Source organism: Hyla sarda, chromosome 6 (assembly GCF_029499605.1).
Source record: "Hyla sarda isolate aHylSar1 chromosome 6, aHylSar1.hap1, whole genome shotgun sequence".
Lineage (NCBI taxonomy): Eukaryota > Metazoa > Chordata > Amphibia > Anura > Hylidae > Hyla > Hyla sarda.
Window position 1 is genome coordinate 70,913,103 of NC_079194.1, and position 13,958 is coordinate 70,927,060.

The 13,958-nt window shown below is 47.1% G+C and overlaps 1 protein-coding gene across 1 annotated transcript in view; it reads left to right on the forward strand.

Annotated features, from left to right (window-relative positions):
* The first annotated feature begins 308 nt into the window (after positions 1 to 308).
* Positions 309 to 13,958, forward strand: part of LOC130277547 (uncharacterized) — a 32,224-nt gene continuing 18,574 nt past the window's right edge. Inside the window, exon 1 of the mRNA XM_056528230.1 lies at positions 309 to 446. The gene's annotated coding sequence lies outside the window, so the exon portion shown is untranslated. The remainder of the gene's footprint in view (positions 447 to 13,958) is intronic.

The following is a 13,958-nucleotide window of genomic DNA, read 5'->3' on the forward strand; positions in this document are numbered from 1 at the left end:
GTAACTAGGACGATCCCAGAGCTAATCCCTGAGATGGATGTCACTATATATATATATATATATATATATACGCTTGCGGGGGTCATATGTTGATGCGCTGCGGGGGGCAGGGGCGAACAAACCATATGTGCAGCAGGTTCAACTGCACAAGGGCCCATCAAGTAAGGGGGCCCACCGCCAGTGGCATAGCTATAGAGGTATCTGTACGCTGGGCCCGGGCCTTGAGAGGGAGCCCACCCCCGTTAGTGTAACTGTCGCTTTAAGAGCAGAGGGGCTGGTGGGAGTAGACGTGCCCGCATAGGCAGAAAGTCAGCTCCAAGTCCTCTGACCTGTCCCTGCATCAGGCCGTGCTTCATCCCCCGATAACTTCATGAGGAACAACTGCCTCAGTTCCTCTTCATCCCCGGCATCATGTGGCCCCTGTCTCGGATTACACTGCATTCCCGGTGAGTTGAGGGCCGTGGGCTGTGTGAACAGTAGGTAACTTTATAAAGATGAGTGGGTTAGGGCTTTGCCAGTTTGCAGTGTTTCTCAACAAAAGTGCCTACATGTTGCAAGACTACAACTCCCAGCATGCCAGGACAGTCCTTGGCTGTCCAGGCATGCTGGGAGTTGTAGTTTTGCAACAGCTGGGGACACCCTGGTTAGAAAACACTGATCTATGTCCTATCTATCTATCTCATATCTATCTATCTCTCATATCTATCTATCTAACCAAATTATAGGAGCAGGGGGTTAATGGAAGCAGGGGGCTGGGGGGGTTGTAATGAAAGCAGGGGGGTGTTAATGGAAATGGGCGTGTGTGTGTGTGTAATGGAAGTGCAGGGGGAGAGAATGGAAAGAGGGGCAGGAGTGGGGGTGTATGTGTAATGGAAGCATAGGGAGGGGTTTAATGGAAGCAGGGGGAGGGGGTTACTGGAAGCAAGGGATTAATGGAAGCGAGGGGGGGTTAATGGAAGCAGGGAGGGTAATGGAATGAGGGGAAGGATGGGGTGAATAAAAGAAGCAGGGGGTTAATGGAAGCGCAGTGGGGGGAATGGAAGCGCAGGGGGGAAGGAAGGAGGGGCAGGATGGGGTGAATGGAAGGAGCAGGAGGGGTTAATGGGTGCAGGGGGTAGTGGAAACATGGGGGTGAATGGAAGGAGGGGCAGGATGGGGAGAATGGAAGGAGCAGGGGGTAATGGAAGTAATGGAAGTAGGGGGTGAATGGAAGCAAGATGCAGGAGGGGTGAATGGAAGAAAGAGCAGGGCGGTCAATGGAAGCAGTGAGGGGGGGAATGGAAGCATGAGGGGGGGTAATAGAAGTGGAGGGTGAATGGAAGGAGGGGCAGGATGAGGTGAATGCAAGGAGCAGGGGGTTAATGGAAGCAGGGGGGGTAATGAGAGCGGGGGGGGGGGGGATTAATAGCAGTGGGGGGGGGGGGGTCCTGAACAATAGACATATGGGGGGGCAGGCACATTCTTTGCACAGGGGCCCTCTGCTGTCTGTGTCCGCCCCTGGCGGGGGTATATATAAATGCACTGGGGTGTGTATGTATATATATATATATATATATATATATATATATATATATATATATGTATATATATGCGCTGGAGGGGGTCATATCTTTATTAATGTGCTGCGGGGGGCATAACAGGCTATAGGCAGAGGTGTTAAAACGGCTGTACATGAGGGATGTTATACCGGGTCTTAACGGATGAATATTTTATTCAGCCCTTAGCACCTGTCATCTCATCTGTTATTATACATCCATTTTTACGCAGAAAACGGATGTTTAATAACGGATGAATGCTCATAGTGTGAAAGGAGCCTTAGAGTCAGAATACTTAATTATGTGTGAAATCAGACATACTGCTATTCATTTGTTGTATATTTAATGCCTGACTCCTTCAGAATTGCAAACTGTGGTAAACTGCAAATTTTTTATGCAATTGCAATGTTTGGCAAAATGCATGTGGTACCACTAATAAAACCTCATGTATGACCACAGGCTCAGACACAGGAGGCCTGTACCTGAAGGCAGTAGTGGGCATTGAGACCTTAGGATCACAGTCAGATTATCATTTAAGAAGTGCAAGCAATAGTCCAACTAATAACAACAAACAATGTAGATCTAAGCCGATAGAATACGAATGTGTGTCTGGTTTTTTACCAGAGGGAATTTTGTGCCTAAAAGTCTCCATTATAAGAGATGCGTTCATCATTGTTTTTACTACATATGTTATAGAACTTTTTGAGGAAGGCCATAATAGGCAGAAACATCAATACAGCCATTTGATTGGTCCAAAAATTACTTTAATAAAATAATTCAGGAACGTAGCCAGGGGTCGTCACCGGGAGATCAGTCAGAATGATGCCGAATCATGGTCCATATAACATAGCCGAGGTCATATCCGGGGGATCAGTCAGGAGGTGGATGGTACCTCAGGTCTCTGGAGGATCCAGGCAGATGCTGTAAAAAACACAATGTTATTATTATACTAGATATAGAGAGAGGGAGTGAACTGGATTTATATAATGTTAAATATTACTTACCTATAGCAGCAAAGCAGGGCCAGGAACAGCATCAAGAACGGAGTGCCGATAATAACGCTTCGTGGGATATACTGGAAGCGATCGCTTAGATCTTGAATCTGTGAAGCAATTGATCTCCGGATTCCTAAAAAACACAAAATCATGTTATTAAAACAGGTATTTATCTTATTTCCTACTATACACATAGAGGAGGATACTTACTCACGAGTCCCTGGTCCTTGGCACTGTCTGTGGGCACGTCATCTCCAGAATGAGGGATGATGGTATTTTCCTCAACTGGAGGCAGAGGACGGCTGCTGACAACGCACATCCAACACACAAAGAAAAATAACTGGAAAATCATTTCCAAAATGCACAAAACACACTAAAAAGAATTGAGCAATGCTCTCTCTCCTATCACTTCTCTCACAAAGAGATCTACAGCTCCTGACCACTGATTCCTTGTAAGAAACTCGGTGATGTCATAATAGTCACTATGTCAGCTGAGACATCACCAAGGGGCAGTGTAACATATTCCCCTTTTCTCCATACAAGGCTTTATTAGTACAATACACATATATATATATACACACACACACACACACACACACACATTTGTATTTTTATCTCCATGGAACTTTTTTCTGTAGGATGGTTTATATTTTTTGTGTAAACATATAGGGGGAGATTTATCAAAACCAGTCCAGAGGAGAAGTTGCTGAGTTGCCCATAGCAACCAATCAGAGCGTTTCTTTCATTTTTAAAAAGGCCTCTGATTGGTTGCTATGGGCAACTCAGTAACTTTTCCTCTGGACAGGTTTTGATAAATTTCCCCCATAGAGAATACAATAGCACTTTGTAAACGCTAAGACATATGTGAATATTGGATATATGAATTATTTTGAACTGTGTTACTGCTCTATATACTATAGTAATAGACTTGAAGTCCACAGCACATATTCTCATCCAATAATTCATGTCCCCAATCTACAAATATGTCATATATGCACTTGCAGTGTGCTGCCGATCAGATTACGTATATGATGGGAACCTACACTAAATAGAGTCACCCCACTAGGGTGTAGGCTACAAAATATTCTCATGGAGGATCCAGCTTTACTCTGCTATTATTAATATGAGCCCTGGACAGATGGGTGGAGTTCACAACCAAGATGGCTGCAGCCACTCGTTTACAAGTCCAATACAATAAAACCTCATTGACTATAGTGAAATCACAGTGAAAATCTGCAAAACAATAAGATTTGGGTCCAGGGATTACTGAGGATCTGACCATGTTTATTCTCCAGTTGCTTACAATTTGCACTTTATGTTCTCACAGCACTTATAGCAGGAAGGATAACATTGTCTTGTACTTAAATGGGTACTCCGTTTCTAGACATCTTATCTCCTATCTCCTATATAAAGGATAGGGGATAAGATGTCTGATTGTGGGGGTCCCGCCGCTGGGGACCCTCGCGATCTCGGTTGCAGCACCCTAGACATTCGGTGCACAGAGCGACCTTCGCTCCGTGTCGGATGACTGGTGATGCGGGGTGGAGGATCGTGACGTCACGGTCAAGCCCCAGCTTGTGATGTCACATCCACGCCCCCTAAATGCAAGTCTATGGGAGATGCCCCTTCCCATAGATTTGCATTGAGGGGGCATAGCCGTGACGTCACGAACGGGGCATGACTGTGACCTCATGAGCCTCCAGCCCCCCCACAAACAAATCATATTAAAAAAAATATGTGTGTGTGTGTGTGTGAAACATGTTAACATAGGTAGGATAATTTTCCATGACCAATAATACCAATATACAAGGAGGAAATATCTTCCACCACACATAATACAATTATACAGACACCATACACAGACCAAAAGTATACAAAGGCCAAAAAATACCGGCGCAGGTAGTCTAGTAGATAGCTATCTAGTCAGGTAGGTAGCTATGTGGCCAGGTAAGAAGTTATATAGGTAGGTAGCCAGCGCATAGTCAGTAAGTAGCTATGTAGCCAGTCAGTTAGGTGGGTAGCTAGGTAGGTAGCTCTGTAGCTAGGTATGTAGCTATGTAGCCAGGTAATCAGGTGGTTAGCTTATTGTAGCCAGATAGTCAGGTGGCTAGCTATGTAGCCTGATAGGCAGCTATGTAGCAAGTAGTCAGGTTGGTAGCTATGTAGCCAGCTAGTCAAGCTGTTACCTGTCACGATTCGGCTGATTGGAGGTGGATCATCTGTGCCAGAGAGGGATTGGCGTGGACCGTGTCAGTGGACCGGTTCTAAGTTGCTACTGGTTTTCATCAGAGCCCGATGGTCTTGCAGCGGCGGTAGCAACCAGGTCGTATCCACCGGCAACGGCTCAACCTCTCTGACTGCTGAGATAGGCGGTGGTACAAGGGATAAGGCAAGAGCAAGGTCGGACGTAGCAGAAGGTCGGGGCAGGCGGCAAGGTTCATAGTCTATAGAAATAGCAGGAGGTCAGGAACACAGTATGGGTAAACACAGTAATAGCTTTCTCAAGGCACTAAGGCAACAAGATCCGGCAAGGAAGTGCAGGGGAAGTGAGGTGATATAGCCAGGGAGCAGGTGGAAACTAATTAGGGTGATTGGGCCAGGCACCATCATTGGTGCACTGGCCCTTTAAATCTCAGAGAGCTGGCGCACGCGCCCTAGAGAGCGGAGCCGCGCGCGCCAGAGCATGACAGCCGGGGACCGGGACAGGTGAGTGACTTGGGATGCGATTCGCGAACGGGCGCGTCCCGCTATGCGAATCGCATCCCCGCCGGCAATGTCAGTGCAGCGCTCCCGGTCAGCGGGTCTGACCGGGGCGCTGCAGGGAGAGAAACGCCGCGAGCACTTCGGGGAGGAGCAGGGACCCGGAGCGCTCGGCGTAACAGTACCCCCCCCCCTTAGGTCTCCCCCTCTTTTTGTCGAGATGTCGCTCCACATGGGACGAGGACATTGGGAGCGATTGTAGAGTCTCCTTCTGGGGGACAGTCCTTCCCTAATAAAAGTTTGAATTACCCCCCTTTTCCAATAAAAAAAAAAACACAGTGTAAATAAAAATAAACATATATGGTATCACCGCGTGCGGAAATGTCCAAATTATAAAAATATATCATTAATTAAACCGCTCGGTCAATGGCGTACGCGCAAAAAAATTCCAAAGTCCGAAATAGTGCATTTTTGGTCACTTTTTATATCATTTAAAATAAGTCCTATCAATGCAAAAATGGTACCGTTAAAAACTTCAGATCACGGCGCAAAAAATGAGCCCTCATACCGCCCCATACACGGAAAAATTTAAAAGTTATAGGGGTCAGAAGATGACAATTTTAAACGTATTAATTTTCCTGCATGTAGTTATGATTTTTACAGAAGTCTGACAAAATCAAACCTATATAAGTAGGGTATCATTTTAATTGTATGGACCTACAGAATAAAGATAAGGTGTCATTTTTACCGAAAAATGTACTACGTAGAAACGGAAGCCCCCAAAAGTTACAAAACGGCGTTTTTTTTTCAATTTTGTTGCACAATGATTTTTTTTCCATTTCACCGTAGATTTTTGGGCAAAATGACTGACGTCATTACAAAGTAGAATTGGTGGCGCAAAAAATAAGCCATCATATGGATTTTTAGGTGCAAAATTGAAAGAGTTATGATTTTTTTTAAAGGCAAGGAGCAAAAGACGAAAATGCAAAAACGGAAAAAACCCTGGTCCTTAAGGGGTGAAATGCGGATCGCAGCAGATCATTTTGGAGATCTGCTGTGATCCGCATTACATCAGTGCCCCCCCAATTTTACCCGTTCCCGCAGAATGATATATATAAATGTCATGATGTGCAGGTAGTTCGCGCATCATGACATTTATAAATGTCATGCAGTTAACCCGGCGATGCGCGGCATCGCACGGGTTAACTGGCAGAAGTCCCGCTGTTATTAGCGAGGGACAACTTCTTCAAGCCCCCCCAGGACCATCTGTGGATGGTCCTGGTCAGCGATCATTGTGGTTGGTCCCTGTGGACCAATCACAGTGATCGCTGACTGTGGGGGGTTAAAGTTCAGATCCCCCGCTCTTCCCGCCCCTAGAAGTCAGGCAGGGCGGGGGAAGAGGATCCCGGGAGCTGCGGGGGGCCGCGGCACATACCTGCTGTGGGACAGGAGGGTACAGCAAGGACCGGGGACCGTCTAGAAGGCAGCTGCGGCAGGTAAGTGGAAACAGCAGTGAAGATCGCCATAAAGTGATATTAACTGCTGCTTCTAGGAGTTTCAAAACTACAACTCCCAGCATGCCCAGACAGCCCAGACAGCCTTTCACTGTGCAGTGGTCTCCAATCTGTGCTCTTCCAGATTTTGCAAAACTACAACTCTCAGCATGCCCAGACAGTCCAGGCATGCTGGGAGCTGTAGTTCTGCAACATCTGACCCTTCAGATGTTGCCGAACTACAACTTCCAGCATGTCTGGGCAGTCTGGGTATGCTTGAAGTTGAAGTTTTGCAACAGCTGGAGGCACACAGGTTGGGAAACACTGAGTTTTCCAACCAGTGTGCCTCCAGTGGTTGCAAAACTACAACTCCCAGCATGCTCAGACAGCCGAAGGGCATGCTGGGAGTTGTAGTTTTGCAACAACTGGAGGAGAACAGTTGGGAGACCGTTAAGTAGTGGTGTCCAAACAGTAGCCCCCCAGATGTTGCAAAACTTCAACTCCAAGCATGCCCAGACTGCCCAGGCATGCTGTGAGTTGTAGTTTGGCAACATCTGAAGGGCCAGGTGTTACAGAACTACAACTCCCAGTATGTATGGACTGCCTGGGCATGCCGGCAGTTGTAGTTTTGCAACAACTGGAGTCACACTGGTTGGGAAACATTGTCTGTTTCCTAACTCAGTGTTTCCCTACCTGTGTGCCTCCAGCTGTTGCAAAACTATAACTCCCAGCATGCACTGACAAACCGTACATGCTGGGAGTTGTAGTTTGGCAACAGCTGGAGGCACACGGGTTGGGAAACACTGAGTTAAGTAACAAACTCTCAGTGTTTTGCAACCTGTGTGCCTCCAGCTGTTGCTTACGTGAATGCGGAAGACTACGTCAGATTCAGTGGACTGCGACGATGACCAGCGTTTTTTATTTTTTTTATTTCAATAAAATGGTTAAAGAGGGCTGTGGGGGAGTGATTTTTTTTTTTAAATAAAATGTTTTTTCAATGTGTCCGTGTTTTTTATAATTACATTTTCAGGGTTAATAGTGGAAGCTGTCTTATAGACAGAATCCATTACTAAGAAAGGGCTAAGCGTTAGCCCCAAAAACAGCTAACGCTAACCCCCAATTATTACCCCGCTACCCACCACCCTAGGGTACCAACAGGCCGGTACCAACAGCACCGGTGCATCAAAAAAGGCGTTCCTCGGCCTAGGCTGTAACAGGCTGGCGTCATTTAGGCTGGGGAGGGCCAGTAACAATGGTCCTCGCCCACCCTGGTAACATCAGGCTGTTGCTGCTTGGTTGGTATCTGGCTGATATTAAAAATAGGGGGAACCCTAAGCGTTTTTTTTTTTTTAATAAATAAAAAAAAGTGTGTGGTTCCCTCATTTTTTCAGTATCAGCCAGATACCAACCAAGCAGCAATAGCCTGACGTTACCAGAGTGGGCGAGGACCATTGTTACTGGCCCTCCCCAGCCTAAATAACGCCAGCCTGTTACCGCCTAGGCGTGCCATTTTTGATGCTCCGGGCCTGTTGGTAGCGGCTCTTCCTGGAAACCCTGTGGCGGTGGGTACCAGGGTAATAATTGGGGGTTAGCATTAGCTGTTTTGGGGGCTAACGCTAAGCCCTAGCTTAGTAATGGATTCTGTCTACAAGATGCCTTCCACTACTAAGCCTGAAAATTTTATTATGAAAAACACAACACAATGAAAAAAAAATTTTATTTAAAAAAACTCCCCCATAGCCCTCGTTAACCCTTTTATTGACATAAAAAAAAAATTTAAATGCTGTTCTTCATCGCAAGCCACAAATTCTGACATAATCCTCCGCATTCACGTATCTAAATTTAAAAGAAAAAACTAAAATTTTGTAAATTTTTTTCTTTCCACACACCAGCAAAAATGCAATAAAAAAAAACACAAGAAAAACTGACTAAACTGACTAAACTGACCGTTTTTCTGGCGTTTTTTATGATGCATTCCTGGCCTCAAAGCAATAGAACAAAATCCCTACGTCCACTTTTCCTGTGAGGTAGAGAAGGAGTGTACGGTAGAGCGAGGGGGGGGAGTTTCTATATTTGCACAAGATTTATCAAAAGAGTGCAACAGCCTTAGTAAATTCTGAGCAAGAGTGTACAATAGACAAGCAGTGTAAAGGGGTAGAACTCTGTCTACAATAGACACATATTGATGAATTCCCCCCTATATCCTTATATGAAGGACATACCTGAGCCCGCACACCAACGCCTAGGTTCCTCAAGTGGCCCAGGACCTAACACTAACCTACCTGTGCCGTATGGGCAATACCAGGGGCCAGTGGGCAATTACAGCAGCATTAGGGCAGACTCACAGCCTGCTCCCAGGTTACCTCCAGTGTGGCTGGGCACATATACAATGGGAGGAGGGAGGCAGACTATAAGCCCCACCCAAGTTGGCTGATATGTTGCCGGCCTCACAGGTGGACCTTAATGCTGCCTAGAAAGTGATCAAGGTGCATTAAATGGCGTTTATACACCTCCAAGTATAAGATTTAGCAACTGACCAGAAGGGCAGGATCTGCTCCCCCAGCATAAATGCACAACTGCATTTGAGGTTAAGCACCTCCTGCCTTTTCAGACCACGTTTTTGTTGTTGCAGAGTTACTTCTGCTAATATTTTGCTGCTGCATTTTATCATTGACAGGGTAAGTTCACATTGGACGTAGTTCTAAAAATCCAAAGCTAAATCTGCAAACATGCCACTATTGCAGATTTTCCTGTGACCCATTAAAGTCTATGGCAGCATATGTGCAGGATATACAATAGTATTAATATACGCTTAGGCACCAATTACACACAAGAAGCCGGTGCTAGGACCGCTCGAAAATGCACCCTCTCCATAGACAGCAATGCATTTCTAAGCAGATTTCACAGAAAGAATCGACATGTGAAATCTTTCTGAGGAGTCCAGATTCTGAATTTTCACAGCAGAAATCCCGCTATGCGAAGGATGCAGCAGAATCCCATTGAAAAATGCAAAATTTAAAGACTTGTTCAATGTTCAGAATCCGTAAAGCAGCATTTCCGCTGCGGAAAAATTTGCTGAACTCTGCCATGTTGACATAGCCTTAAAGGGGTACTCTGCCCTTAGACATCTTATCCCCTATCCAAAGGATAGGGGATAAGATGTCTGATCGCGGGGGTCCCACCCTTGGGGACCGCCACAATCTCCCGGATACACTCTGCATTCATTTAGAGCGTCTGGTGCAGCACCTGAGGCTCGTGAATTCACAGCTGTGCCCTGCTCATGATGTCACGGCCACGCCCCTTCAATACAAGTCTATGGGAGGAGGTGGAATGGCTGTCATGCCCCCTCCCATAGACTTGCATTGAGGGGGCATGGCTGTGATGTCAAGAGTGGGGCGTGACCGTGACGTCACGAGCCTCTTCCCCACATCTCAGTTTGCTCCGTGCACCAGATGTCTGGGGCTCCGCAGTGGCGGGACCCCCACAATCAGACATCTTATCCCCTATGCTTTGGATAGGGGATAAGAATTCTAGGGCTGGAGTACCCCTTTAAGGCTAATGTGATGTCCCAGTACAGTACATGGTCCTGTACTACCCTTAGGCCCTGTCAGGTTGAGTCCCTCAGTGACTTGGGGGCTCCCCTGCATGGTCTCCCCCTGTTGTTCCATAATGTTGTTATATCTCTTTAATGCCTAGCCAGTATCCTTATGTATATATAGAACAGAGGACCTGTGGGAGGTCTCAAGGACGTGTGAGATTGTCACATGTTATGTTGTCACATGATTTATTGTCACATGTTCTCCCAGAGAGCACCAGCTTTAACTATGACGAGCAGCTTGACCAATGGGCTTTAGTCTAGCCCACCACTATATAAAGGGGCGGCCACTACAATTCACTCTCTTCCTTTACTGAGAACCAGCAAGTACAGATCTTAGTGCAAGTGATCAGCAACTGGAAGACCCCACAAGCTACAGTCATTCCAGTAAGTCTCAAGTCTATGTCTGCTGTCACTGAATTTAGTCAAGTCCTGCAAATAGTCAAGACAATCTCAAGTCAAGTTGATTGCAAGTATATTGGTCCAGCAAGCTGTGAGGTCCTTCTGGGTCCTGGCCACCTCTCTGGAAAATCTAGCCTTAGCTGTGAAGATAATTCCATCTGTCTTATACTCAGTAAAGCCTCCGTTTCACAATAACTGGTTGTAGACTCTCATTTCACTAGTAGCAACTGGGATAGTGGAGAAACTGGGCATGTGGTCTTCCAGAACCCGAAAACCACACTGGCGTCACGAACAATAGAGGTTAATACCATCCAGCCTTCGGGGTCAATACCATCTGATCCCACGACTCACACCACTACACCCATGGTCCCGCCATACACCCATGGGTCACCACAATCTTGACGTCATGAACACCCCTTAGAAATTTGCTGATGGGCAACAGAACGCGTGGGGTTTAGGGGGCACTTGCTTTGGATACTCCTCTATCTGCCGTCCGCTGTCCACCTATACCCTGACTAATCTGTCAGATAGTAGCAGGTTGTATTGTATATTTTTAGCTAGGGCTGTTATTATGCAGGACTTCATTATTATATAGGTTGGAGTGATCTGGCATGTATGCTTATATATATGGATTATTGCAAGTGCCCTGGGTGGGGTCCCCTTGTTTTGGGTTTCCCCTCCTGTTTGTGCAGTGGCTTTTTGGTCTTTTAGATGTTTTTAAATATCTTTTCTTGCTGTAATTTTGTGTACTTAATAAACTTGATTATATTTGCATATATTTTGGGTGTGCGCTGTATTGTGTATCGCTTTTTCTCTTGGGATGTAGTGTAAGTATATGGGTACGCATGTCAGCACCCCGATATTAGATGTGTTCTGATACAGCTGAGCCTGTTTGCCTTGTTGTGTGTAGAACACTAGGGGTTAACAACATTTTGCCTCCGGGGTTAATACCATCTAATCCAACCACTCACACCGCTACACCCGTGGTCCCGCCATACACCCGTGGGTCACCACAATCTTGGCGTCACAAACACTAGGGGTTAACAACATCTTGCCTCTGGGGTTAATACGATCTGATCCCACTACTCACACCGCTACACCTGTCGTCCCGCCAGGTCCGCCATCAGGGGGGTACAACCCATACACCTGTATGGGGCCCGGAGCTTCAGGGAGCCCAGCCGGCCCTGGACCTTTTTTATTTTTTCGGCTTGTCAGTGAGTGACTGTGACTGTCACTCACTGACCGCTGGGGGCCCGCCAGACTGTGACCGGGCCTTATAATCCGGGGGGCCCGCAAGACCATGGCCCTCTCTTTCTAGGGGTGCAGGCCCCTTAAGAGTCACGGCAGGGCCGGACAGGCCAGGGGCTGATGGGAGTCGACGTGCCCCATGCAGGCACGCATGTCTACTCCAGTCACCTGACCTGTCCCTGCATGATCTCCAGTCCAGACGATCCTCCCCGTGCACAGGAGCAGCAGAAGCATCCGCTGCACCGATCCCTGGCAGCCAGCAGGGTAGGTTAACTTGCAGGGGCAGGGGTGTTTGCAATGGTTATGAGAGGAGCGGGGGGAGAGGTGCTTGGGGTGTTATGGGGGTGCAGGGGGGAGGGGGGTGATGAGAGGTGCAGGGGGGTGATGAGAGGTGCAGGGGGGGTGATGAGAGGTGCAGTGCAGTGCATGGGGGTGATGAGAGGTGCAGGGGGGTGATAGGAGCAGGGGGGGGGTGATGAAAGGTGCAGGGGGGTGATAGGAGCAGGGGGGGTGATGAGAGGTGCAGGGGGGGTGATGAGAGGTGCAGGGGGGTGATGAGAGGTGCAGGGGGTGATGAGAGGTGCAAGGGGGGGGGGGGTAATGAGAGGTGCAGGGGGGACATGAGAGGTGCAGTGCAGGGTGGGTGATGAGAGGTGCAGGGGGGTGATGAAAGGTGCAGGGGGGGTGATGAGAGGTGCAGTGCAGGGGGGTGATGAGATGTGCAGGGGGGGTGATGAAAGGTGCAGGGGGGGATGAAAGGTGCAGGGGGGGTGATAGGTGCAGGGGAGTGATGAGAGGTGCAGGGGAGTGATGAGAGGTGCAGGGGGGTGATAGGTGCAGGGGGTGATGAGAGGTGCAAGGGGAGTTATGGGGGTGATGAGAGGTGCAGGGGGGTTATGGGGGTGATGAAATGTGCAGGGGGGTTATGGTGGTGATGAGGAGAGGTGCGGGGGGTTATAGTAATGATGAGGAGAGGTTTGGTGGGGGTGATGAGGAGTGATGAGGACACAGAGGATAAGAGGGGGTGTATATGTATATATGATGTATATGCATGTATGGCAGTTTGATATTCAGGATACAGTGTATGGCAGTATTATATTTGGTGAATACAGTGTATAGCAGTATTATATTTAGTGGGTATAGTGTATAGCAGTATTATATTCAGGGTACAGTGTATGGCAGTCTTCTATTCAGGGTACAGTGTATGGCAGGATTATATTTAGTGGATACAGTGTACAGCAGTATTATATTCAGGGTGTAGTGTATAGCAGTATTATATTCAGGTTACAGCGTGTGGCAGTATTATATTTAGTGGGTATAGTGTATAGCAGTATTATATTCAGGTTACAGTGTATGGCAGTATTATATTCAGGGTACAGTGTATGGGAGTATTATATTCAGGGTACAGTGTGTGGTAGTATTATATTCAGGGTACAGTGTATGACAGCATTATATTCAGGTTACAGTGTGTGGCAGGATTATATTCAGGGTACAGTGTGTGGCAGGATTATATTCCGGGTACAGTGTGTGGTAGTATTATATTCAGGGTACAGTGTATGGCAGCATTATATTCAGGTTACAGTGTGTGGCAGGATTATATTCAGGGTACAGTGTGGGGCAGTATTTTATTTAGGGTACACTTGGCAAGGTTATAATGATTACTGTCTTCATGCAGAGGATGAGGTTCTGCTGACAAAGTGAGGAGCCAATGATGTCTGGATGTTAGACTCTGCAGAGAAGATGGAGCTGGAGGAAGACCTGGTCTCTGGACCAGATGAAGAAGAAAAGATAACAGAGAAGATATCACTCAAGTCAGGAGACGTCACTCAGGTCACTGATATCATTGTGTGTTCTCCTGACTGTCCCATCAGAGCTGTAGTCACTTGTAAGTTCTGCAGTGATGATGGGTATAACTGTGTCCAATCTGTGTCTCTCCAGCTGTTACAAAACTACAACTCCCATAATGCCTGAGGCTCTCCAGACATGCTGG